At 42.1% G+C, this 25872-nt stretch overlaps 1 protein-coding gene across 9 annotated transcripts in view; it reads right to left on the reverse strand.

Annotated features, from left to right (window-relative positions):
- Positions 1-25613, reverse strand: part of DYRK1A (dual specificity tyrosine phosphorylation regulated kinase 1A) — a 145153-nt gene extending 119540 nt beyond the window's left edge. For 3 of the 9 annotated variants that reach the window (XM_027096961.1, XM_027096812.1, XM_027096611.1), the window contains exon 1: positions 23856-23963. The gene's annotated coding sequence lies outside the window, so the exon portion shown is untranslated. Of the gene's footprint in view, positions 1-23855; positions 24589-25293 lie in introns of those variants that run through there. The other 6 variants (XM_027097510.1, XM_027097188.1, XM_027097113.1 and 3 more) reach the window with 5 other exon arrangements.
- Between the last annotated feature and the right edge of the window lie 259 nt (positions 25614-25872).

A 25872-nucleotide genomic window follows, 5' to 3' on the forward strand; every position in this document is an offset into this window, starting at 1 on the left:
AAAAAGATTGATCTCAAAAGGTTAATACTGTGTAATTCCATTCATATTGAAGTGACAAAACTACAGACATGGAGAATAAACAGAATGGTGGAGGGGGGTGTTGGGAATACAAAGAGGTAGCAAAAGAGTTCTTCTAAAGTGATGGAACAGCTCTGTTATCTTGATTGTGGGGCTAGCTACACAACTCTATACATGGAAAAGACTATACACACACGCAAATGCAAGCTTAAAAAATAATGAGAAGTGAGTAGTTCTGTAGTGCAGTTAACAGAAATGTACCAGATATATCAAATTTCCCGATTTTGATACTGTAGTAGGGCTACACAAAACTCCACTGAAGGAAGCTGGATGAAGGGCGTACATGGGACTTTATATTATTTTTGCAACTTCCTGTGAGTCTACAATTATTTCAAAATAAAGGATTTTTTAAGGGGGTGGGGGTCCTTGGAAAAATAGCCAATTCCAATTCCAAGACTGAGACAATAGTTCAAGATGAGCCTGGAAAGTGCTCCAAAAAATGATGGAGATATGCTAAAAGGACATAGAAGCAAACTTGAAGGGGCTTCTACTAGCAAAATCTGGGACAAGTGAGGCATCAAAATAAATAATGACAGTAATGGATTACAACCCACTGCATAAAACAGAAAATCAGGTACTCATAGTGATATAAAACAAGTGAATAAATTAGAAGCCTGATTACTGATGGAATATTTACACAGTCTCCAAGTATCTCTACACAAAATATTTATTACAAAGAGGGAGGAAAAGTAACTTTAAAATGGAGAAGCCTTAAGGCACCACCATAATCAAGTGATCAAAGTAAACGTCATCAATAAGGAACAAACTGAAATCATATGCCACCTGTAGTACAGGCACAACGACGCCCCTGCCCCAAGACTGGTCCACACCCTCATCCTCAGAACCTGTGAACGTGTTACTTTACACATGGCAAAGGAGAATTATGTTTGCAGAAGAAATTAAAGTTGCCAATCAGATGACTTTAAAATTGAGATTATCTTCAATTATCCCGGTGGGCCCGATGTAATCACAAAGGTCCTTAAGAGTGAAAGGGTGGGGGGGGAAGAAGAGAGAGAGAGAGATGGCAGCACGAGATGGACGAGGTCCAAACCTGCTGGCTTTGAAAAGAGAAGAAGGGGGCCATAAGCCAAGAAATGCAGGCAGCCTCCAGTAGCTGGAAAGGGCAAGGAAAAACATTATTTTGTAGAGTCTCCAAAAGGAATGCAGCCCTACTGACACCTTGATTTGAGCCCAGTTGAGATGCATTTTGGACTTCTGAACTCCAGAACTATAATATAATAAATGTATGTTTTTTAAACCACTAAATTTGTGGTAATTTTTTTACAGCACAAACAGAAAAACAATAATACACCATCTAACAAAATGCACTGAAATTAATATAGCATCACTTCTATGATACTCCTGGCAAAGATACTTAACCTACATCTAATACAAAGAAACATCAGACAAACTCACATTGAGAGTGATTCTATAAAATAACTGGCCTGTATTCTTCAAAAATATCAATATCAAAAAAGAAAAAAACAGTTGAGGGACTATTCTAGATCAAGAGTTGAAGAGACGTGACAACAAAATGTGTTAAGTGATCCTAGATTGACTGTATCCTTCTCCTATAAAGAGCACCACTGGGGCAACTGCTGTAACCTGAATGGAGGCTTAAGGATCAGACAGCTGTAATATATCAATGTTACATTCTTGCCTTTGATGGTTGTATTGTTGTCAGGCAAGAGAATGTCTCTTTGTAGGAAACATGCACTACAATATTCAACAAAGAGACATCATGTCAACAACTCTCTCTCAAAAGATTCAGGAAATAAAAGTTATCTGTATTTTACCAGCAACTTTCCTAAGTTCGTTTTAACAATTAAGTATATAAAGTAAATGTAGTAAAACCCCAAATTGCAGCCCAAACCCTATACAGGCTGGCAACTATCATGTCCCCAAATAGACCAGAGGCATGCACGCTCTCTGGGGAAATGCAAAGAGGCTCCACACGTTGAAAGATCAAGCACAACAGAGAACTGGTTTGAGGCAGAAGACGAAAAACAGAACTGGGTAAGAGTCTCTACACGGAACTGTGGACTCTAGTCCCCTTCTCCAGTTCTGCTTGCAGAACATCAGCAACAGGAATACACGTCCCCTCTCCCCCAGGCATGCGATTTACAGTTTCAATCAGGAGACACCAAGAGCCCTGGAGTAAAAGCCCTAGGGTTACTCATATTCATGGGTCCCTCGAGCACCACACTAAGCCTTCAGTGAACAAGCCTCAACCTCACAAAGAGCTTCCTTCGGCTTTACTGTAACTTACTCCTAAATATAAGCCACCAGCCCAGGGATGGCCAGGTATTTGAGGAAAGCTGCCAAAACTCAAAGGCAGAAATCAAAACAAGCAGAAAAACAGGAATACAGAGGAAACTGAGACAGTGCCATGAAAGGGGGAAAAAGGCAATTAACCATAATATGAACGTGCTTGAAGAGGCAAAAGAATATATGTAACCATGAAGTAAAAACAAAATGCTAGTGGGGGGGGAGGAGCAGAGAACATAAAAAATACCTTGATGGAAAGTAAAAGTTGAAAAATATCTCCCCATAAGCGTAAAAAGTAAACAAATAGAAAATAGACAAGGTAACACTACAAAACTTCAGAACACCACAGATGAAGATCAGATCCTTAAAACTTCCAGGAAGTGGGAGGGTTCATATAAAAAGGATCAAATTTTCTAATAAACTAATGGATCTATATTAATATTTAGTAGCCACTAACATCACAGGAAGTCAGATATTTTTGTGCCTCCTAAAGACAACATACCACCCATGCAGCATTCTCCCCACTCACCACCTCTCAAAAAAAAAAACAGAGAAAAAGAAGAAAAAACCAAAATTTTATCAAGATCTTACTGCCAAGTACAGGAAATACATTACAAGGGACGGGGAACACATCAATGACACCACAGGGTTTCATTCAACAACATCCAAGCTGTAGAACACTACAAGACAGATGATACACTTTCTTTAACAAATAAAACTCAGGGGGAAAAAAACCACCAATAGATTAAGAGACTTAAGAGATTTGTCAATCAATGACAATTTATGGACCTTACCTACATCCTCATTTGAATGAACTGTTTAAAAATATAATTATGAGACAATCGAGGTAACTTGAACTTTAACTGGATATTTGAAGAATTACTGTTAATCTTTTAAAGGTACGATAATGCTACTGGGGTTATGGTTTAGAAACTAGTCCTTATCTTTTAGAGATACATACTGAAATATTCAAGAGTGAAATTATATATCTGGGTTTGCTTGTATAAAATCAAAGGGAAGAGGGGTAGATAGGATTATGAATTTTTTTAAAGTGGCCATGAGGGCTTCCCTGATGGCGCAGTGGTTAAGAATCTGCCTGCCAATGCAGGGGACACAGGTTAGAGCCCTGGTCCGGGAAGATCCCTCTTGCCACAGAGCAACTAAGCCCTTGTGCCACAACTACTGAGTCTGCACTTTAGAGCCCACGTGCCACAACTACTGAGCCCACGTGCCACAACTACTGAAGCCCGTGCGCCTAGAGCCCGTGCTCTACAACAAGAGAAGCCACTGCAATGAGAAGCCCGCGCACCTCAATGAAGAGAAGCCCCCGCTCACCGCAACTAGAGAAAGCCCATGCACAGCAACAAAGACCCAACACAGCCAAAAATAAATAAATTAAAAAACGGCCATGAGTTGATCAATGTTGAAGTTGGGTGATGGATACATGGGAGTGCATTATGTTCTCTAACTTTTCCAATGGAACCCAGAATACAAATTATATCTGCTATAGAAGCTAAAAAACCATGAAGAAATCCATTCAGAGTTCTCAGTAAAAATTATATTCCAACTGCAATTCTGTACCCAGTCAAAACTTTTACTCATGAGAGAAAGCAGATTAAAGGTATTTTCAGATGATGTCTCAAAAAATTAACCTCTCTTGCACCCTTTCTCAGGAAGTACTGAAAGTTGTGCTCTGGCAAAAAGAAAGATAAAGGCAGGAAAGATAAAGTTCAGAGAACTAGGAAACAGGAGACCCAAACCTGTTGGAAATACACAAAGGAACCCTATTAGACCTAGAGAGCAAGAATTCCATACAGACTAATAAGGACCAACTGTACACCACAGGGAACTTTTCTCAATACTCTGTAATGACCTACAAGGGAAAAGAATCTAAAAGAGTAGATGTGTGTATATGTATAACTGATTCACTATGCTGTACAGCAGAAACTAACACAACATTGTAACTCAACTATACTCCAATAAAAATTTAAAAAAAAAAAAAAGAATTCCATACAGGAGTAGTTTGATGGACGGCCCCTTGAGAACATTCTTAAGGGAGGGGGTGGGGGTGAGTGAGAATGAGGAACAGGACAACTAATTATCTGATATTTGTGCAAAACTATATGGAGAGGCTATTAGAAGGTACAGGAAAACTCAGTCACTAGTACCTAGAAAACAAAACACAACAGAATTATACGAGGAAAACAAAACAGGAAAAAAAAAATTATACAAGGAGGGAAATGTAATCATAGTATACAATTTTCCTCCATGGTGAACAAGACTTACATAATCATCATTAAACATAATACATTTAAAGAAAAAAAATATATATATAAAACTATAATGAACAGATGGGAGAAGAAGTGTAAAACAGGTGGTTTAAAGTTAAATATTCATCTACCTTAACAGAAAGTCAATAGATAATATCTTAAATTTTAAGTCAAATACCAAATTAGGGTCAGAGTTACCTACCCAGCCTCCACTCTCCCCTTCTTCCTTTCTAACAGAAGCTAATTTTGTCCAGAACCGCTTTGCACACCCATCCCTTTAGGCATGTTCTCAGGGAAAGCGCTCAGTTCCAGGCGTGTGCTTAATTGGTCTAAATGTAATTCCATTTCCCTTCCTAGTGAGTCTTTCAAAAAAAGGCATACAACCCAGGAGGTAAGTCTGCCGGAGTTTCTAGGCAAAGTTTCCATATTCTTATACAGCTACAAGAAAAATAATTTTCTTTCTCTGGACACTGCTGGATCTGGGTACAACTCCTGAAACTGCTGCAGCCATCTTATTAGTCTGAGGATGTAGCCGGCCAATGACTAAAGGGGGAGACAGAAAACTGGGGCCCTGAAGACATTATTGTGCCACAAAACCAATTAGCCCTAGAGCCCACCCTACCTCTGGACTTCCAACTGGGATTTACACTGAAGCCAGTTTGGGTCGTGGTCTCCGTACTACCATCCAAAAGCATCCTAACTGATAAGCAAATTATTTAGAAATAGATAAACAGCAGAAGAAACAGGTAAGAGTTGAGGAAAAAGTGACCACCTACGGGGCAGAGCTTGCCAGCTAGTGTGCATGGCACACAGTGCCACTAACGTTCCAGAAGTGCCAAGATCCCCTAAAGACCTCAGGACACCCAAACAGCCTCTTCTATTTTGTCCACACAGAACCTGAGGTGGAAAAGTTCGGGAAGCACTGCTCTACGAAGCACGGCTGGAGTAATGAAGGGGGTGCCTGGGGACAGGCTGTTTTCATCACAAGCCTTTCAGTAGTATTCAATTTTGATTATATGCATATTAAAACTAAAAAGTAATTCTTAAAAAAATTATTGCAGTAAGCAAAAAGAAACTAAAGATCTGATCTGTAGAGAGGTCATTAACAATAATGTAAAGAAAGAACTTAATTGAAGACTATTTCAGAAACAAAACTCAAGAGAGCTGGGTAATAGAGTAAATTCAAAAGTAACTGAGAGGAAGTTACAAGGAGTCAGAGACTACATAGATGTTTCTTCTTTAGGGACATAACTACTCAATCACTGCAAAGTGAAAACACAAAATTACTTTCTGTTGTAATCCACTGATTGGATTATACTAGCTGCTATCTACAAAACTCTCTTCAAGTTTTACATGGAATTCAACTTGGGAAACCGATACAGTTTAAAATAATACCAGAAACCCGTCATTCAGCCATGTATTAAGGGATAAGCAAGATTCTAGCCCTAGATACATGACAAACAAAATGTACAAGGTTCTCAGACTTCCCTGGTGGTGCAGTGGTTAACAATCCACCTGCCAATGCAGGGGACACGAGTTCAATCCCTGTTCCGCGAAGATCCCACCTGCCGCAGAGCAACTAAGCCCGTGCGCCACAACTACTGAGCCTGCGCTCTAGAGCCTGAGAGCCACAACTACTGAGCCTGCATGCCACAACTACTGAAGCCCGCACGCCTAGAGCCCGTGCTCCGCAACAAGAGAAGCCACAACAAAGAGAAGCCCGTGCACTGCAAGGAAGAGTAGCCCCTGCTCACCACAACTAGAGAAAGCCCACATGCAGCAATGAAGACCAATGCAGCCAAAAAATAATTTTTTTCAAAAAGGTACAAGATTCCTGCTTTCATGAAATTAATATTTGCTAAAACATATTCCACAGAAGCAATACAAATAATAACTAAGAGTGAGGGCTGAACCTGGTTTGAATTCTATCTCACCAACCACTAGGGAAAATTACTTCACCTCTAAACCTAATTTTTATCATCAGTTATTTGAAAATAATACCTTACTAGGTTGTGATATGTGTGTGTATATAAACTATTCAGAGCAAGCTTAATAAAGATTGCCCTTACCATGTTACAGGTTTCCTATAATATGCTAATGTGTACTGTGAATCTCCAAGAAGGTAATTTTCTCCAAGCTTATTTCCTTCATACCACACCATGGAGTGATCTGCAGAGCACATTTACTGCCAAGAGAAACTCTCTACTGTGTACCCTACTTCTAATCCAATAGGACTGATTTTTACTACTGTATCCTCAATACAGTCAGCCTCTTTTTTTTCTTTTTTACCACTTTTTAGCATCCACTCTGCAAACGTCTTTAATCACAGTTCTAAGACTATTATGCCTCAGTCTCCCATGCTAGATCCTGACCATCCTAGAAACAGAGGGAGTATCTTTTAGACTAACTGCTCCAGTACTTGGAAAAAACACAGTATGGTAACACTAAAAATGCCATTTCAAAGAAACAGTGCATGCAGTTTAACCTCATTCTTTCAATTATTCAGCATTTATGGAGTTTTCTATACAACAGGCCCTTCTATGATTCTATGCTAGGCCCTGAAGAGACAGCAGTGAACAAAGCAGATGCAACTCCTGCTCTTAAGCAGCTCAGTCTAAAGAAAACAGATACAAAAATAAATAAACCTAACTGGTATAAAATTCAGGTGGCGTGGTAAGAAAAAGTTCAAGGTGTTGTGAAACCTAACCTAGACTGGAAGGACTCAGGGAAGGTTTCCCTGAACACAGACATCTAAACTGAGATGGGGAAGATGACTAGGAGTGAGCAGGATGGAGTCCTAAGTGCTTTACAAGCATTCTATTACTCTTCACAATGCTATGAACAGTAGGCATATATTATCCCCACGGGGAAACTGAGGCTCAGAGAAGTTTTCATGGCTGGGAAAAGGCAGGGCTAGGATTCAAAGCCAGATATCTAGATCAGACTCCAGGGAATGTACAAAAATGTACAGCATCCAATCAAATGTACAGCACTTCTTTACCACTATACTCTACTGTCTGTAATGGACAGACTCTAAGATGGCTCCCATGACACAGCCTCCTGCTGTTCATGCCCTTCCACAGACCCTTCCCTTGAACCAAGACCTATGACTTGCTTTTAACCAAGAGAATACAGGAAATATGAAGGGATGTCACTTCTGCGGTTATGATACATGAGACTGTGTATCTGTCTAGTGCGTAGACTCGCTCCTTCACTGTCTTTGAGAAAGTAGTGGCCATGCTGGAAAGGACCACACAGCAATGAACTGAGGGCAGATGTCTGCCAATAGGTAGCAAGAAACTGAGGCCCTCAATCCAACACTGCACAGGGTACCGAATTCTACCAACAATCATATGAGCTTAGGGGAGACCTTCTTCCCCAGTTACACCTTAGATGAGACCAAAGCCCCATCAATAACTTGACCAGAGCCCTCTGAGACCCAGCTAAGCTAAGCTGTGCTCAGACATCTGACCTACAGAAACTGTGAGGCCATAAATGTACTTGTTTTTAAGTTTCTAACTTTATGGTAATATTGTTACATATCAAGAAATAACACCCTGTTACACAATAAAGTTCTTCCGCCATATCCTGGTGCTTTGCTGAAATAATGATTTGCAACTACTCTTAACTACACATCAAGCCAACTTCAGGTAGCAGTCACAATTGCTCTTTTTAAGCAAAACTCATGTACCAAGATGTCAACATTAACCACAATCTGACCCTGTGTTTTATTTGTATTTTTTATTGAGATACATTTGACATAAAATATTAGTTTTAGATGTACAACACAGTGATCTGACATTTGACCCTGCATATTGTAGCCATTTTTTAATAACCTTGTCTGCTAATTCCATTTTCTCTATCATTTCTGTTTCTCCTGAGTTTTCTCTTCTGTCTTCAAGCTCACTAATCTTCTCTTCTGCCATGTCTAATCTGCCATTAATGCCATCCTATATATTTTTCATTCCACACATTAGTTTTCACCTCTAAAAGTTTTATTTGGATCTTTTTATACCTTTCATAATTTCTAACTTTTTGAACATATGGAATACAGTAACTGCTTTCATGTCCTTGCCTGTTAGTTCTAACATGTCAGTTCTAGGTTGGTTTCAATTTACTGATATTCTAATCGTAAGTCACATTAACCTACGTCTTCACACATCTAGTAATTTTTGATTGGATGCTGGACATTTTACACTGTTGAGTGTTGGGTTTCTTTACGTTTCTTTAAAGAGTATTGGCCTTTGCAATGACTCGCAATTACATTACTTTCAAATTACAGGTGACCCTTGAACAACAGAGGGTTAGAGATGCTGACCGCCCCACACAGTCAAATCTCCAAGTATAAATTCACAGCCAGTCATCCATATCTGCAGTTCTGCATCCATGGACTCAGCCAACTGCAAATCATGTAGTACTGCAGTACTGGAAAAGATCCACGTGTTAAGTGGACCTGCACAGTTCAAGCCATGTTGTTCAAGGGTCAATTGTAGTTTGCCCCTTTTAAGGCTTGTTTCTAAGATTTTTTTCAAACGGATCTAGAGTAACCTTTATTCTAGGACTAGTTTAGCCCCATTAAGACATGACCCTTTTGGATTCTCAATCAACGCAGCATATAATGAGATCTTTCTACTTTGGCTATCAAGTACTCAAATATTTTCCAGCCCTGGGTGAGCTCAGAAAATTGTTCTGCTTACAGCTTCCCAGTGGATTCCTTCCCCAGAAATGTTTCCTTCATAAAACTGTACCCTACACATGCACCACACATTGGCATTCAGTCAACATTTAAGGGGACCACTAAGAAGATTTATGGAACTCTTTCTCTGCATAACTCCCTTCTTTCCAGAACTCTGCTCCTCAAATCAGAACCATTTTGGCCTCCCCCAACTCCAATCTTTCTTTCCTCAACTCACTGGCTTTTTTGGGGATCTCCTTTCCTGCACTGAGATCTGCCTCCAGGCAGAAAGGTGCACCATCACAGGACCTCCTCGTTTGTTTCCCATCTGTTAGGGATCGTGGTTCTGCACCGCCTATTGTTTAATATCTGAAAACAGTTGTTCCATGTATTTTGTCCAGTTTCCTAGCTGGAGGGTAAATTCAGAATGTTACTGCCCCATAGTCAAAAACAGAAGTCATGACTCCTGACAACAATTTTAAAGTAAATGTTTTTTTTTTATAAGATACAACTCTTAAACATACACACACACATCATTATCACATTATCCTGTCTTTATTTTTATCATGATATGTATCACTCTTGGTCAATTATGTTATTTGCTTTCTTGCTTATTCTACATTTCACAATAGAACGTAAGCTCTGTGAGTACAGGGATCTTACCTGCATTGTCACTCCTGTATCTCCAACACCTAGAACATATCCTGGACTAGAACAGGCACTCAAATTCAGCAAATTCATTAAATCAATAAGCAAAGTTGTTTTACGAGTATTTCACTTAATATATATTGTGAACTCTTCTACTTAGTAAATTCTAATCTAGATACAGGTAACCCTGACCACAGAGTTCCTTAGAATTGTCTATTGTCATAATTAGTATCATCTGAGTAAAGGTTCTTGGTTGCAAACAAAAGAAACTAACTCTACCTTTGTTGAAACTGTAAAGGAAGTTATTAAAGTGTATTAGGCAACTCACAGAAAACCCCAGGAGGGCCAGGCTGGAAGGCTACATAACCAAGAACACCGAAAATTCAAACCACAGATCTGGTCCGGTGGAGACAACACAGGATTCGGTCCCTGTGATTTGTAGAGATACCACTGACCCCGGAACTAAATGCTACAACTGGATCTGTCACTGACTGCCTCCAGAAGAGCCGCAGCTGCCATCCCCCTTGCACTGCAGAACACAGACTCTGCAAAGTGCCTGCTTCTGCAAATCACTGGCTTCTGAGGTAGTGGAATGGAGGTCCCAGGTCATATGATTGCATCCTAACCCCCCAAAAATGCAGAGAAAGTGAGCAACTGGCTTTCGCAATGGAAGACGTCTACCACCCACCAAGATTCTTAAGGGAAAGAATTCCCCAAACATAGAAAGCGATTAGATGTTCTGGTTAATTATCTGAAAGACTAATGAACCAGTAGCACAAAGCATCAATCCCAGCATACCAGAACTTTTATCTATTTCTTCAATTAATGGGTTATAGAAGCTCTATGCTCCTTTTTCTTTTCTATCTCAATGTTTAACTTTAGGGCCCATAACTGTTCACTGGGTTTTTTATTACCTGGAAGCAGCATAAGCAATCTACTATGATTAACCTTAAGCAAATTTACTTCCCTGCATCTCAGTTTTCTAACTTATAAACAGATACTATCCACCACCTTCTAGGGCTGCTGATAATATTAAAATAACTAATAATGAATATGTAGAGTCTGGCCCATAGCAGGCAATCAATACTAGCATTATTTAATAATGTTACCATTATTAAATAGTTTATTTTTTAATAAGAGAAACTCACTGATTTACATGAACATCTTTTTTTAAAAAAAATCTGCCAGTGCCAACAAGCTGAAGATCCAAGTTTCTACTTTACATTGGTATTATAAACGTTATCCCCCTTAGCCCCTTTGTTATCAGAAATGAAGCAACAATATAGTCTAACATGTTGCCACCAGAACTAAGTTCAAGGAATACATAAATAGATGGACAAATGGATAGCTGGATGATGGAAGCATCAAGCCAAGTTTCCTTTAGAGTTCTCTACAGTGAACTCTAACCATACTGAAGAGCTTCATGACCATGAATGGGACCATGTATGTCCATCTAACTCACAACTACGTCCCAAGGGCCTGGCAAGGGGCCAGGCAAAGAGCCAAAACATAAAATCTGAATATTTGCTTTTGTAAATATTTACTACAGAAACTAGTCCCCGAGAAAGGTTTCAGAACTACTTTAAAACAAGTCCCTTTTAAGCTTTTAAAAAGATCATTCACCTGACAAGATCAAAAGCTTCAGTAATTTTCTAACTACAAGACTCAATTCTTTTGAAAATCCATCAACGAACTTTCCCTCAATCATTCTTCCTGTTCTCTTGTCCAAATGTGAAGAAAAAGTAAAGCCAAAACGCATCCAAACCACTTTCTTCACTTTTCTATCACTTTTTTTTTTGCTGCGTTGGGTCTTCGTTGCTGTGCAAGGGCTTTCTCTACTTGTGGCGAGTGGGGGCTACTCTTCATTGAGGCGCACGGGCTTCTCATTGCGGCGGCTTCTCTTGTTGTGGAGCATGCAGCCTCAGTAGTTGTGGCACGTGGGCTCAGCAGTTGTGGCTCGCGGGCTCTAGAGCACAGGCTCAGTAGTTGTGGTGCACAGGCTTAGGTGCTCTGCGGCAAGAGGGACCTTCCCGGATCAAGGATCAAACCCATGTCCCCTGCACTGGCAGGTGGATTCTTAACCACTGCACCACCAGGGAAGTCCCTTCTATCACTTTTTAAATGACGTCAAAGCTAGAGCTTATTTTAAATGTGAACCCGAGAGCTACTGCAAATGCTGGATTGACATTCCAGATATAATTGCTGAATGAACCTCACTTTGCTGGCTAAGAATCATAAAGAACATCCAGCCTGATTCCCTCCACAATTTAAAACCATTCCAAATGAAACTAAAAACTGTATCTATTTCAATAAACTAGTAAAATTATGTACTCCTTTAATAGAGAAGGCACAATCTTTCAACTCCGTTAATACCAACACTGAACTTCTAACAACTAGTAGGTATTTCAATATGCACTGATTAAATTAATCCATGAGTAAATAACTTGGTCTTTTTACTGGCTAGTTTTCCAAGCTTATTTTTAAAAAGACAGGATTCACCTTTCTTCTTCTTCTTCAAGGCTCCCATACTCCCTGTCCAACTCTTACTCCAAATGTACATTCCCCTTATGTAATCATTTGGTCCTTGAGACCAACTAGTAAAGACCAAAACGTAGTTCACTGATTCATTCAACAAATGTTTATTTGGTACTCACCATACGCCAAACACTTGCCAATCTCTTAGAATGCAAGGGGAAGCAAGACACCACTGCGCCTGCTCTCTGGAGGGTATTAATAAAACAAGCACTAAAAAAATTACCAACTGTGATAAGCACTGTGAAAGAAAAGTACAGGGAGACATGAGATATTAAAAAAGAAGAGGTGACTAGGACAGGACTCTGCTTTCCCTGACAAAGTAATATCTGAACTGAAAATGAAGGAGGAAAAGAAGTTAACTAAAACAAAGAAGGGATGATGGCTGGCCCAGGAAGCAGACATGCAAAGACATGGGAGGCAGGACGGCTTAAGTCAGCTGGAGCCAGATCATCCAGGTAGGGGGTCCTATGACTAGTCTAGTCTTTCCCCTAGAAGTCACAATAAATCATTAAAGAGGTTTTTTTTTTTTTAAAGAACTGAGAATTCTTGTTCATCCATTTGTTCAAATCTCTCCTCCATTTCTATCCATTCTATTGAATTTTATTCCTTGACCTTCCCTATATGCCCACATCCTTTACTTCAGATGTCTGTATCTTTATCTTATTCAGCAAACAGCCTTCTTCCAAACATCTCCCATGAATCCTAAGACTTCTGTCTTCAATTTCTTCCCTTTGCATAGCTGACTCCAGTACTGCTGAGTAGCTGTGGGCCTTCAGGCCAATTCTTAGGTAAATTTACCTAGCATTACTGACATTTTGAACTGTACCACAGAACCACTATAAGGAAATTCAAAAATTGAAATTAGATTGCAAAATATGTTGAGATCCTAATAATTTTCTCACCATTGCTCTTTTGGAAAACTTTAATGAAACAGTCTTTTGTACCACAGTAAGGTCTCTCAAAAATAAATGTGTTTGGCTTGTGCTCCGCAACAAGAGAGGCCGCGACAGTGAGAGGCCCGCGCACCGCGATGAACAGGGGCCCCCACTCGCCGCAACTACAGAAAGCCCTCGCTCAGAAACGAAGATGCAACACAGCCATAAATAAATAAATAAATAAATAAATAAATAAATAAATAAAATGTGTTTGATGTAAAGGTGAAGTAAAACACACCACTGTGATGACAGCTGTTCTTTTTCAAGGAGAAACGATCAAATCAGAACAAATTTTTCAGCAGACAGTATCTGTCTTAAAGACAGCAGTCCTACTTATATCCAAATAAACTTTAACCTAAAATTAACTGTCAAAGGGACTCTTAAAAGGAGACAAAAATTTTGACCTTCAAAAGCAACATCAAACATTACTCAATTTCATAGCCTGTGTTCCCTTTAATGAAAATTCATGTATACTCTAGACTGAGTCCTTAAGCCTACTCTGGATTAGGAGCAGGCTATTAAAGATCCCCCGCTACAACTAACTTCCGTGATGGCACACACGGCGAGGGCTTTATTTCAGCATTGATTCCCAGGCCCTAGTGCCATGTTTGGCACTAGTAGGTACTCAATAAATAGCTCTATCTGCCTCACAAGATAAATGCTTTTTAGATGATTGGTCTCCCAATAACGACATATGTGAAAATAAACAGAATATGGTATTTTTCAGGAAAATACTAAGACACTCAGAATAAATTAAACTCTCACATGTTTAACTACTCTATACTTTTCAAACCGTGAACTATGATACAACCTGTTCCTTTCCAGAATCACAGCTTCTAACACTGCCTTCTCCCACTGCCCCATTTTTTAGCTCATTTTTAATGGTGCTACAAATTACTTCCACCTGTCACTAATGTAAGGTTTGAGCTACAATAATAATTCTATCTTCTGTTCTTCCACAGTTCCTTCAGGACCTTACCAGGAAATATTCTCAACTGTCCCATGCAGCCAGTCATTCAACTCGTCTTGGCCTTTACTATACTGCCACCAAAGCTGAATTCTCTCCTCTCTATCTCCAAAACCTGGGTCACGTTGCTATTTGAATCCAGAAATATTCACTTTGTTCTGTTGAAAATTAAATAATTAGGAACTCAACATGTTCCAAACTTGGCTCTCCCTCTGTCTTGTTTTTCCCTCTCCTATTCCTCATGCCTGTACACCTAGAATGAGCCTTTCAAAACCTTCCTTCTTAGGCTGTCATCTCCCTAACCCATGGATCTGCCATCATCGCCCTGCTGAAAAACCTTCAATTGCCCCAAATTCAAATTCCTTTTAAGACCCATAACTCTCATTTCTCACTGCAATTGTTCCTATCCCTCCCCCAACATAACACACACACACACATAAACACACACACACGCTCTTAAACTCCAGGCACACCACCACAGGTGCCCATATGACTTCTTCCAGCCGACTGTCACTTCCCCAGGTTCTACTGTAAAAAGCCCATCCATTCTTCGAGACCAACTCCCATCCCTCCTCCTCCACAAGGCCTGCTCAGATGCCCAATCTGTCTGCCTTCCCCACGTTCTTCTAATTAGTTCTTTGTATGGCAATAGCTCTAATTGTTAGCAGCCATGGTCTTACCTGTGCTAATTTTGCCTGTATACACACAACTGTCTCAACACTAACAGCACAGGTCACCAAACCTTATTTACTTTTGTAGTCAAAGTTTCTACCGCCGTAATTCACATATCTTATACAGAGGACAGGCAAATGTTTCCTCAGCTGAAGAGGAACAAGAAGCCCCTTTTACAATTTACCAAAGCAGGTACAATTATAAGCATTTACAATTTATCAAAACAGTTTTTCATTCAACAGAATAAATACAGGAAAATCACAGAACAATTTTAACTAAACAACAAAGAATGAATACTTTGTTATTTAATGTACAAGACTTACAGTACAACTAAGATGCTCAAATTCACTCATAAAGAAATGCAAATTCAAACAATTAGACTTCACTATTCACCTATTAAATTGACAAAGATTTAAAGCTTTGATAACACCAGTGTTGGTGAGATTTGGGAAACTATACACTCTCAGACACTGCTGATGAAGTACGAATTGGTGCTACTTTCTGGAAGACAATTTGGTAATACATATTCAAATGTGCACATACCTGGTGAACCAGCAATTTCCCTTATAAATATATACTCTCTGGCTAATGCTCACAGAAAAGTTACATGTACAAGGATGTACACTGCAGCATTGTTTAAAAATAGCAAAGATAGGGGAAAATAATTTAAATGCTTTTTAATGGAGACTGACTCAATTGTGCTGCATCCATAACATGGAATACTTCCCATCCGTTAAAAAAACAGGGAAACTCTACCACCTGATATGGGAATAGTTCTAAGATGATCAAGAAGCTTAAGTTGCAAAACTGTGTGTTCAGCATGATCCCATTTGCTTTTGATTTTAAGTACACAGAGTGGATACACACACACACACAATGTCACACTAAAAAAAAATCAGGATCGCACTAAATATACAGCTTTGTAACAGACGTGTATATACTAAATGTTTACATATACAGTTGTACATTTATATGTATAGAACATTTCTAGCAGGAAAAACTAAATAGCTATTACTTATGGAGCACAGGGGGTGGGGAGGTGACACCATTCTACCGGGCTGGATCTTTTTTTTTTTTAATCGTGAGAATACATAACTTGTTGATTGTTAAGAACTAAAATTCTCTAGATCAAAATGATACCTTTTATGTCTGATATAAGACTGCTCAAATAGGAGCCCTAAAACGATGAAAAAACACTAAGAAAAAGAGAACACTCCTACTCCAATGACTCCGTATTCCATCAAGCCCAGTGGTCCTCAGCAAAATTACCCACAGTCCCATTACGGACACTCTTAGCAACAGAAGGCCAGCAAGTGCCAGTCTAATGCTACCAACCTCCGGCCACCAGAGAAGCTTCCGTGAACCCTTCCAGGACTGCACCACAAGCAGACATTTCTCAAACATGCCTTTGGTTTCCTTGGGCAAGGGCACATGTACCCTATCCTTCCCTCCCCGTCCCAAAAAGCTCTCTTATTAGTGCAGGTGCTACTCTCCAATGTTTAAAATGACAGCCAGCTAAATGATAAAAATAAAGTGTTAGCCTGATAACAGATAAAGGATATTCCTCTGGGAATATTTCCACTTTAAATTAGGGAATCCAGCTCTTACCTTAATCTAAAGGAATGAATTCAACAGTGAGAACTGCAAGCAAACCAGAAGAAAAGGAAAGTAATAATTTGAGGACATGACCTCCCTTTGTTCCTTCTAAACATGCCAGGTCAAAACCTACCTGTCATCTACCCTAACGCTGGAGATACACTACCCTACTCACTACAGCACCGACACTAACTACACCTGAATTAAAACCTCAGTTTCCCACCTTTAAATACTATTTGACCAACTCAGGCTATTCTTCTAAGAGGCTAAGAAGACAGGTAAGTGAGCCAACCATTCACTACCAATGAGCTCACACATAAATAGCAACATATTTGAAAACAACAGATCTTCCTATAAAATCAAAAATGCAGGGCTTCCCTGGTGGCGCAGTGGTTGAGAGTCCGCCTGCCGATGTAGGGGACATAGGTTCGTGCCCCGGTCCTGGAAGATCCCACATGTCGCAGAGCAGCTGGGCCCGTGAGCCATGGCCGCTGAGCCTCCGCGTCCGGAGCCTGTGCTCCGCAACGGGAGAGGCCACAACAGTGAGAGGCCCGCGTACCACCAAAAAAAAAAAAAATGCAGTTGTACTCTATTCTCTGTCCCCTCTTCTGTAGAAAGAACAAAGAACCCCCAGACCTGCTTATTCTGAGGCACTGGTTAAGTCATTTATTTTCTCTGCATCCCTTTCCTTCTCTAAAATGAGAAATGAACTATGTCTATGTTTCTCAAAATGTTTCTACTGCATCAGGATTACCTGGAGTCCAAATTAAGAAAGGGGATTCTAGAGTGTCACCCATACCTACAGAAAGAGAAGTATCGGAGCTTGGGAATCCCACAACTTTGACAAGTTCTCCTGAAAACTGTTTGAGACCCATTAGTTACTCAGGTCTCTACCTGACCTAATTATACGCTAGTTCAAAGAATCCTAGACCTTCCTCTTTTGTCAAACCCATGAAATAAAGAGGAAGATACTGGACAGTAAATGTTTAAATATCACTGCTATCATCCTCCTTGCAACTTCAGTGATTCAAACATTTACTGAAAACCTAACAAGATATTGCGATACTGAATCACAATATCCTAGTATTGCTTGCTGAGGATATGCGCACAAATACATACAAAACGGTCAAGGGGACTGCTAAAACTAAATCCAAGAGCTTAGATTTCAAATACTGTTTACATATAATAGTCAAAGCAATCAAGAATCATGTTTCTATCAGAAAACACCATAGTAAAATAATGTGACCCAAAATTCCTTCACTACTAGAAGTTTAGTTACATTTTTTCTAATCTGACTACATATGTATATACTCTATATACTATGTACTGATAGTCTATTTCAATTTGTACACCATAGTTCAAAAGAGTAATTTGCTCAAAAGAGCAAATATGGAATATAAACTTATTAATTAGTGCAATAAGTTGTCTTTTCAAAGTTCATTTCTGTAAGTTTCTTCCAAAACATTTGAAAGTGTGACAGGCAATGTTTCATAATCCCCCCACCCCCCGATTCTCTTCTTTCAGTGGAAACAGATTTTCAGCCAAACAGCTACCTACTGAAGACCACATATCCCAGCCTCCTTTGCAGCTACATGTGGCCACCTAAGTTCTGACCAATGGGTGTGAACAAAAGTCACATATGCAACTTCCAGGTTTGTCTTTAAAGAGGGGATGTCCTCTCCCCACATCCTGTTCCTGGACTGTGAATGTGGTGAGCAGCTGTCTTGAACTACATAGGAAATGGTGTCCCCTTAAGCATAGAAAAACAAGACAGAAGGAACCAAGGTCCCCTATATCTTGGAGCCACCACAATCAGCCTTAGGCTACTTATATGAGAGAGAAGTAAACTCCTTGTTTAAGCCACTGTATTTAGTCAGAACATAGGTCCAATCTTGTGTTCCAACTAATGCATATAGAAAGATTAAGTTACTAATAAATATTACATAACAGCTACTTACCAGCTCAGTAAAGCTGAAACTCTAATTATAAATTCTTGGGTAATCTCACTACTGAAATTATTGCTACTGTACCAACTTACATTTTACGCTTTTTGCGGAACACCTCATTACAGTATCTCATTTCACATTCTCAAAATCCTGGGCAAGGCAGCGGGTGCTCTGCACATCTGGATACAGGACACTAAAGCTCAGAAGCTACTTTGCCCAAGGTTGCAGAACTAAGGAATGGTGCTCAGGCGGAATGTGGCACACAGGTTCCTCATTCCATCATTCCATGTACATGTACATTTAGCTACACCTGTTATGTGCCAGGCATTGGGGTTACAGAATTATTCCTGTCCAGATGGACCTTACAGTTTAGTGGAGAGAGGGAGAGACATACAATAAATGAGTACGTGTACTTACGCGTACATATGAATAACTGTATAGCAACATTTAGTGATGGCTGTCAAAAAAAGCAGAGTCTGTAAGAATGCATGGCCAAGGAATCTCACTTAGACTGGAGTTTGGGGGAAGGCCTCTGAAGAAGTAGAATTTATGCTGAGACCATAAAGATGAGTACCAATGAAGAAGAGGAAAGAGGGAGAAAGCTATTAAGAAATGCATGTGTGCTATCTCAGTCTTCACAAGAACCCCATGGTAAGTATCATCAACCCCATTTTACAGATGAAAAAACTGATACTTAGCAAAATCACTGTGCCTTAAGTCCACACTGCCAGTGAGTGGCAGGACCTGTTGAGATTCCAGACCTGCCTGACTCAGGAGGCTCTGCCTGGCACCATCTCACAGGCCAATACTCTCTCCACAGTTATCATGCTTCCTCAGCTGCTATCTCTAACTTGCTATCAAGCAGATTTTGGATAGATGTCACAATTTGAGCATCTTCTTACCCAAATGCATGTGCTAAACTGCCAACCTTAACCACAAATACCCATAAAACTTAAAAAAATAATAAACTCTTTCCAGTCGAAATTTTATATACTTAGAGAAATAAGGGGATTATTTAATGAACAGGTATGTTATTTAAAATAGAGGTGATGCTGAAACCAGTTTCATTCCATGTTAAACCAGTTCACTAAGCCCCTCTCCACAAAATCAATTTGAACAAGCAATCCAATTATGGGGAGATAAAACTGAAAATAATTCATCAAGAGTAAAGATACATTTTAAACTATTATGCACTATGTATCAGATATGGGCACACATCCATCAAACAAACAAAACTTTAACAGTATTACAAACTTTTAAAAGTCACCTTCTAGAAGAGAGGATACATAGCTCTGGGAGAAGAATCAATTGCTGAAAAGCCAAAATGGTTCTGTATTAGCAAAAAGTATGCCTACAAGGAACCACATTATCTTAGATGTTCAATGTACCATAAGTTATCTCCAATAAAGAATTTTAAATTGTTATACAACTCTGGAAGTAGGATTTCAAAGCAAAACCAAAACTTTTTAAAAACATTTAGCTGGTTTATACAATGCAATATTTCCAAGTCATTTTGTTTTCATATACCAAAAAATAAAACTAAGGCTGCCTGTAGCCACTAGGTTAGGAAACAAGACTTGTCTCTTGCCTAATAAGAGCCTTAAATTAATTACTTTAGTCATGTGAAGTCAACATTTCACTTTCACATAACCAATGGTAAACTTTACAGCTCTAGCTTAACATTATAGCATTGACATAAGGCAAGATTTCAAATGATTTCTTTATTTAGAGGCAACTGGGGAGAAATTTTAAGTAATTTAAAATAATTTGATGATTTTTCCAAGTAATTAACCACAAATTTTAACCCCTTCCCCCAAAATTTTTAAACCAAAACTGTGCACGCCTTGGGTTATGAATTACTATAATTTCTCTAGCCATCAAAACGTTGCCCATTGTCAAAATGATATATGGTAAGAAGTCCTTCCAAAAGCATAACCACTATATATACATGTAAGGTGCTCACACGAAAGTAATAAAGTCATGCATTTCACCTTACAGGGCAAAGTATGATAGTGTCAAGTTTCAGGTGATCATGTTTGATAGCTTCAAGTAATATCTTTACTTCTAAACAGAAAATACACACAAGTATCTGGAGGTAAAACCACCCAAAAACTCAACAGAAAATAGTGATTCTTAACTCACAGTTTAAATTTACTGATAGTAATACAACAAAATTCTAAGACTACTAAAATTTTGGGAGAGAAAAATCAAGTTCTTTATAAAGACTCTGGAAGTTTTGGGGTTCTGCTGGGTTGAGATAAAGTTTTTCTGGGGGGGGATAAAAAGAGAAACTGCTTGCGGGTGGGGGTGGGTGTGTAGGAAATGTGAAAGTTCTTTGAGACAAGGGAAAAGTGAATGTTAAAGCAAAGAAAATTTGGCACACACCTTACCACAAATAAAGTCACAAATGAAGCCCCCTCTTCTATTAAGCTTATTTTTAAGATCACGTAGAAGGCAATTAATTCCCTTCTCACTCATAATAAAGTTACTTCTATTCAAGTTTTCTCCCCATGACTAGATAGTTGCCAAGCATAAACATGCATGTGAAAACATCCCTGGGCATTCTAAACTTCTAACCTTTTTTTTGTTTCGTTTTCAAGTAGTACCCAAGATTCAATACAAATTAGCATCTTCTTTCTTTACATAGTTTCAAAACAAAACATATGCCAAAGGTCACTCTCACCACGTATTTTAACAAGTTATCTTAAATTTGGTTTCATGGGGATTTGTAGCTCTACAAAAACCTATGTAAATTCTTTAAATACCAGTTGTTGCACTTACCACACTCCCCACCACAACATCTCTAAGTCATACACACAAAAAAATCTCCATAAATGAAACTAAGGGGCAGACATCAGACAATATTCTAGAGGAAAAAAATTCTAAGGCAGGGTTTTTTTTAACATCTACATTCCCAAACAAGACACTGCATTACAATGGAACATCTTCATTTGTTTTGAATGTTAGTGCCCTTAAAAGAGGCTGGATTAACTCAATTTTTGAATCCCCAGGACACAGTAACTATGTATGTTTGTAAGTTTCCATTGAATTCCACCAAAAAGTCTTTAAAAGAAATGTAAGAAATGATCTTAAACCTAAATTCCATATTCCAAACAAAAACAAGATCTCACTAGATCACTTAGTCCATCTCCCACCCCTACCAATAAGGACCATCCACTCACTTAATTCTATTCAAATCCATAATCTTTTTTAGATTTCAAAGGAGTGAGTCTTCACCTTACAGACACAGGAGTGACCCTTCCTTTTAGGATAATTAACTTCTGAGCTCACACTTCTTATGAACTTTTTATACTCAGTTTTACATTACAACTTGCTGTAGACATTGACAGGACTCAACTTTTTGGCAAGGTCTGAAGTCTAAATGAATTTGGACAGCCACCATAAACATCACTGCTACTCCAAGGCAAATCCTCCAAAAGCGCTGGGTGTACACTTTAAGTGTAAGTCATATGTATACTAAAAATCTTAATCTAACGGAGTGAACTTTTTTCATAACTGCAGTCTCTTTGAAATGATCTTCCGTTTAAAATCTTAGCACCTGAAATTTTAATTCTCTTTCCACATTTATACTCTAGCTGAAAAAAAATTCTCGTAACTTATCAAGATATAAGAAGTTTACAAAGCTAAAGGTAATTCCACTGAATTATGAAAACGCCCCCAAAATATTAAATATATCCATTCTTAAATACTTTGTATATGTAAAGTGTAAGGGATCACAGAGAAAATCTTAAGTGTTCAAAGATAAAAAGTAACTAAAAATAACTTTGCACAAAACTTTCTTATGACTCATCAATACTTACATGACTATAATTAAATTTAAGTGTGAACAAAACGCACTGAAGAATATTTTTTAATTCCTTCCATTCAAAAATTGTCTACGTAGTTTGACTGGGAGCTGTGGGGGGGGGCCGGGGGGGCAGAAGCTGACTAGTTTCATTCAGAGGCCCTCACCTCAACCTTTCCTTTCCGCTTCCGCAAACCACAAAGTTAATTCCATGCAAAACACTATACGTGGACAGAAGCTCTAGGTTAGAATCCTGAGTCATTACACACAGATCGCTCCAAAATTTGCCAGTATTTACAATAATGAGTTATACCCTAGTGATTAAGAGCCCAGGCTGGCTACAGACTCCTGGTCCCAGCTGTATGACCTTGGATGAGTCATCGCTCAGTTTCCTCATCTGTGAAATGGGTAACAGTTCCTACCGGGAGGATAAGCGACTTAATACACATAAGGCCCTGAAGAAAAGTGCCTGGCACTATTCGTCCTAATCTTTAAATCAGTGTGAAAACAATGTTATAAGATGTATTTTCTAACAACTTGGGCGGAATTCAAGAACCAAATGGTGCTGGCATTCAAGTACTGCACCTCCATTACAAGATTCACATCATCCAAGGGTTGGACGACAGGCACAGAGAAGTGGTCAGAGTCACTCACTCACTAATTCTGCCATTTTTTAACTATTTCGGACCCGGGAGGGGCCTTTCGCTAAGTGTGAAGCTATTCAGCAGCTCCGGTGTCTCTAAACGAGAGTGGGTCTGTGCCTATTAACAGACTTGTGAAGTTCCGTTGCAATACCCAGGTATCAATTATAATTTACGCATCCTCAGCCACCAATTCCTCCCGCTGCTAAACAAGTCATCAATCCACCTCGAGTGGCCGGGCTCACTTGCACTCACTGCACAACTTCGGAGCATGCCGAGTGCCCTGGCTCCAGCACACACCCCAAAAGGGCCGCGCGGGGACCGGACTCGCGACCTTCCCCGGCGCCTAGCCCGGCAGCCAGCCCCATTTTCTTAACCCGCGCATTGTCCTTGCGGAGAACCCCGGCCGTTCCCACACTGGTGGGGACCAAGAGGAGGGACGAGGGAGGAGCTGGGGGAAGAGGATGAGGAGGAAGAGGAGGAGGAGGAAGACAACCTCCTCCCCTTCGCTCGGGCGACCAGTGAAGGTCTGGCGCTTTCTCCGGCCCCCAGGCCCCGGCTCCCGGGAGCTCCCGGGAGGCCGCGGCCCCATCTCCCACCCTCCGCAACTTTCCCTCCGCTCGCACCCGCCTCTCCTCCGGGACCGGGCCTGTCGGGCTCCCTCCCCCGGCGGCCGGCCCCGGGCCGCGGCGCCTCCTCCTAAAATGGCAGGTCCCTCCCTCCGCCCGGCCGGCCTCGGCACGGGCCCGGTTGCAGGCCGCGGGGGGAGCCGGGCGCCGGGCCGGGCGGGGCCGCGGCCGGGCCGGGCCGGACACTCACCGGGACGATGGCGGGGCGCTCGCGCCGTTCCCTCCGGTGAGTCTCTGCCTCGGGCTCTCGCCGCTGCGCTCTCGCCGCGGCCTCCGCAGCCAGCGCCGCCCCGGCCTCCTCTCTCCGCCCCCGGCGCTCCCGGCTCCGCGGCCGAGCCGCAGCCTCCTCAGTCTCTCTCCGGCTCGCGGTTCCAGCGGCGCCCGGGGCCGGGGAGGCGACAGCACCCTCCCCGGCAAATACCGCAGTCCCCGGACCCCGACTCCCGGCGGCGGGGCCGCGAGGCCCGGCCCGGCGCGGAGGGCGGCGGCGGCGAGGCCGGGCGCCGAGTCGCGGCCGCTGCCGGTGGCTTCTTCCCGAGGAGGATTTTGTAAATCTCACAAAATGGCGCGCGCTCCAAACCTGCGCAGCGAGAAGCGCCGGGGCCCGAGCGGCGGCGGCGGCGGCGGCTCCTCCGCCAGGAGAGCCCGAACCGCCCGCCCCCGAGTCCCCGCACAGACAGACAGACACTCACACACACTCACACACACACGCACGCACACTCGTCCTCGCACACGCTCACTCACATACACACTCTCTCACACTCACACCGGTCCCGCCCGCTCGCCGGCGGCGGCAGCGGCACCAACAGCAGCAGCAGGAACAGCAGCAGAAGCGGCGGCGGCGGCGCCCGCACCCCCCGCTCGGGGTGTCCGCTCCCTGAGCCCGTCCCGGGCCGCGATCAGCAGCAGCGACGGCAGCAGTCTCCCCGGATCCCCCCGCCGCTCTTGCCGCCGCCACCCCCGCCTCACTCCAATGGGGCTTTTTATTATTATTCGGGCGGGAAGCGAAAGGGTTTAAAAAAAAACCAACCAACAAAATGGCGACGGACCGACCCGGTCGCTATAGCAACTGTCAATCAAAACGCAAAACCCCGGCTGACGTGCTGACGTCCTCCTCCCGCCCCCCGGCCCCAAGCCGGCGGGCGGGGCCTGTTGCTCGGGCAACGGCAGATTCCGTTCCCTCCTTTCCCTCTCCCCCTCCGTCCCCAACCAACCACCCAACCCCCTCAGGTCACGTGAAGGATAAATTCGGAGTTCGGGCCCGCTACGAGTGTCAGAGGAGGGCGCGTGATTCGCTCGGGGGAGGGGAGAAGAGGGGGATGGCCGGGCCGAGGTAGGGAAGGGGAAGAGGAAGGGGGGCGAGGTGGCGGCCCGGCCTGTGCGCGAGCGCCCGCCTCTTCCCCGGCCGCCCAGCCGCGCCCCGCCCCGCTCCCGCCGCGCCCGCCGCGCCCGCGCCGACTGCGGCCCGCAGAGCGCGCGCGGGCCCTGCGCCACCGCCCTCGCAGCCCAGCGCTTCCGCGTCGTGCGCCCGCAGCCCCGCCCGCTCCGGGGGGAGGGGGGCTGGACTCTGAGGTCACGCGGGGACCCGGGGAACCCACCCTTCGCGCGCCCGGGCCGGGGGTTCTCACCTTCATCCCCGGGGAGCGCGCCAGCCGCGCACGTCCGCGGATTTAAGCTGTTCTTCGAAGGGCTCGCGTGCCCCCCTCGCCGGAAAATGCCCACGGAGGCTGCGGCGGGGGGTGGGGAAGAGGCCGCCTCCGCGTTTCAGACATCTCAGGAATTCCGGACGCTTCGCCCGTATTCACGATGCCCCTGCGGCTGACACCTTGATTAAATCCTGTCGCTCGGTCTTTGAGGCGGCCAATGCAAGCGTACAGAAATTATGGACGGAGCCATCATAAAAACTTTAGGCTGTGCAGGCTCTCCCAGGCATTCCCACGGATTTCAACCCCCCCTCCCGCCTTTCCGGGCACAGCCTTCCTTCCCCGTCGGAATTCCCCGAAAATAAATCGTCTTAAGCTGTTACTGTATCTTTGTCCAACTCCCTGATTTCCTTTTTCATGTATCGTCTCAGTTTCCAGATTCTAGATCCGCCCACAATTTATTAATATTCTGGCCTTGGTTTATCTTTGTTTTATCTAGACCTTCTGCCTGACTAAATATTGCGAGGTGTGCTCCCCAGGCATTAAAACCTAGGTATGCTAGTA

Source organism: Aethalodelphis obliquidens, unplaced genomic scaffold (assembly GCF_003676395.1).
Source record: "Aethalodelphis obliquidens isolate GAN/ISIS:26980383/991018 unplaced genomic scaffold, ASM367639v1 scaffold1, whole genome shotgun sequence".
Lineage (NCBI taxonomy): Eukaryota > Metazoa > Chordata > Mammalia > Artiodactyla > Delphinidae > Aethalodelphis > Aethalodelphis obliquidens.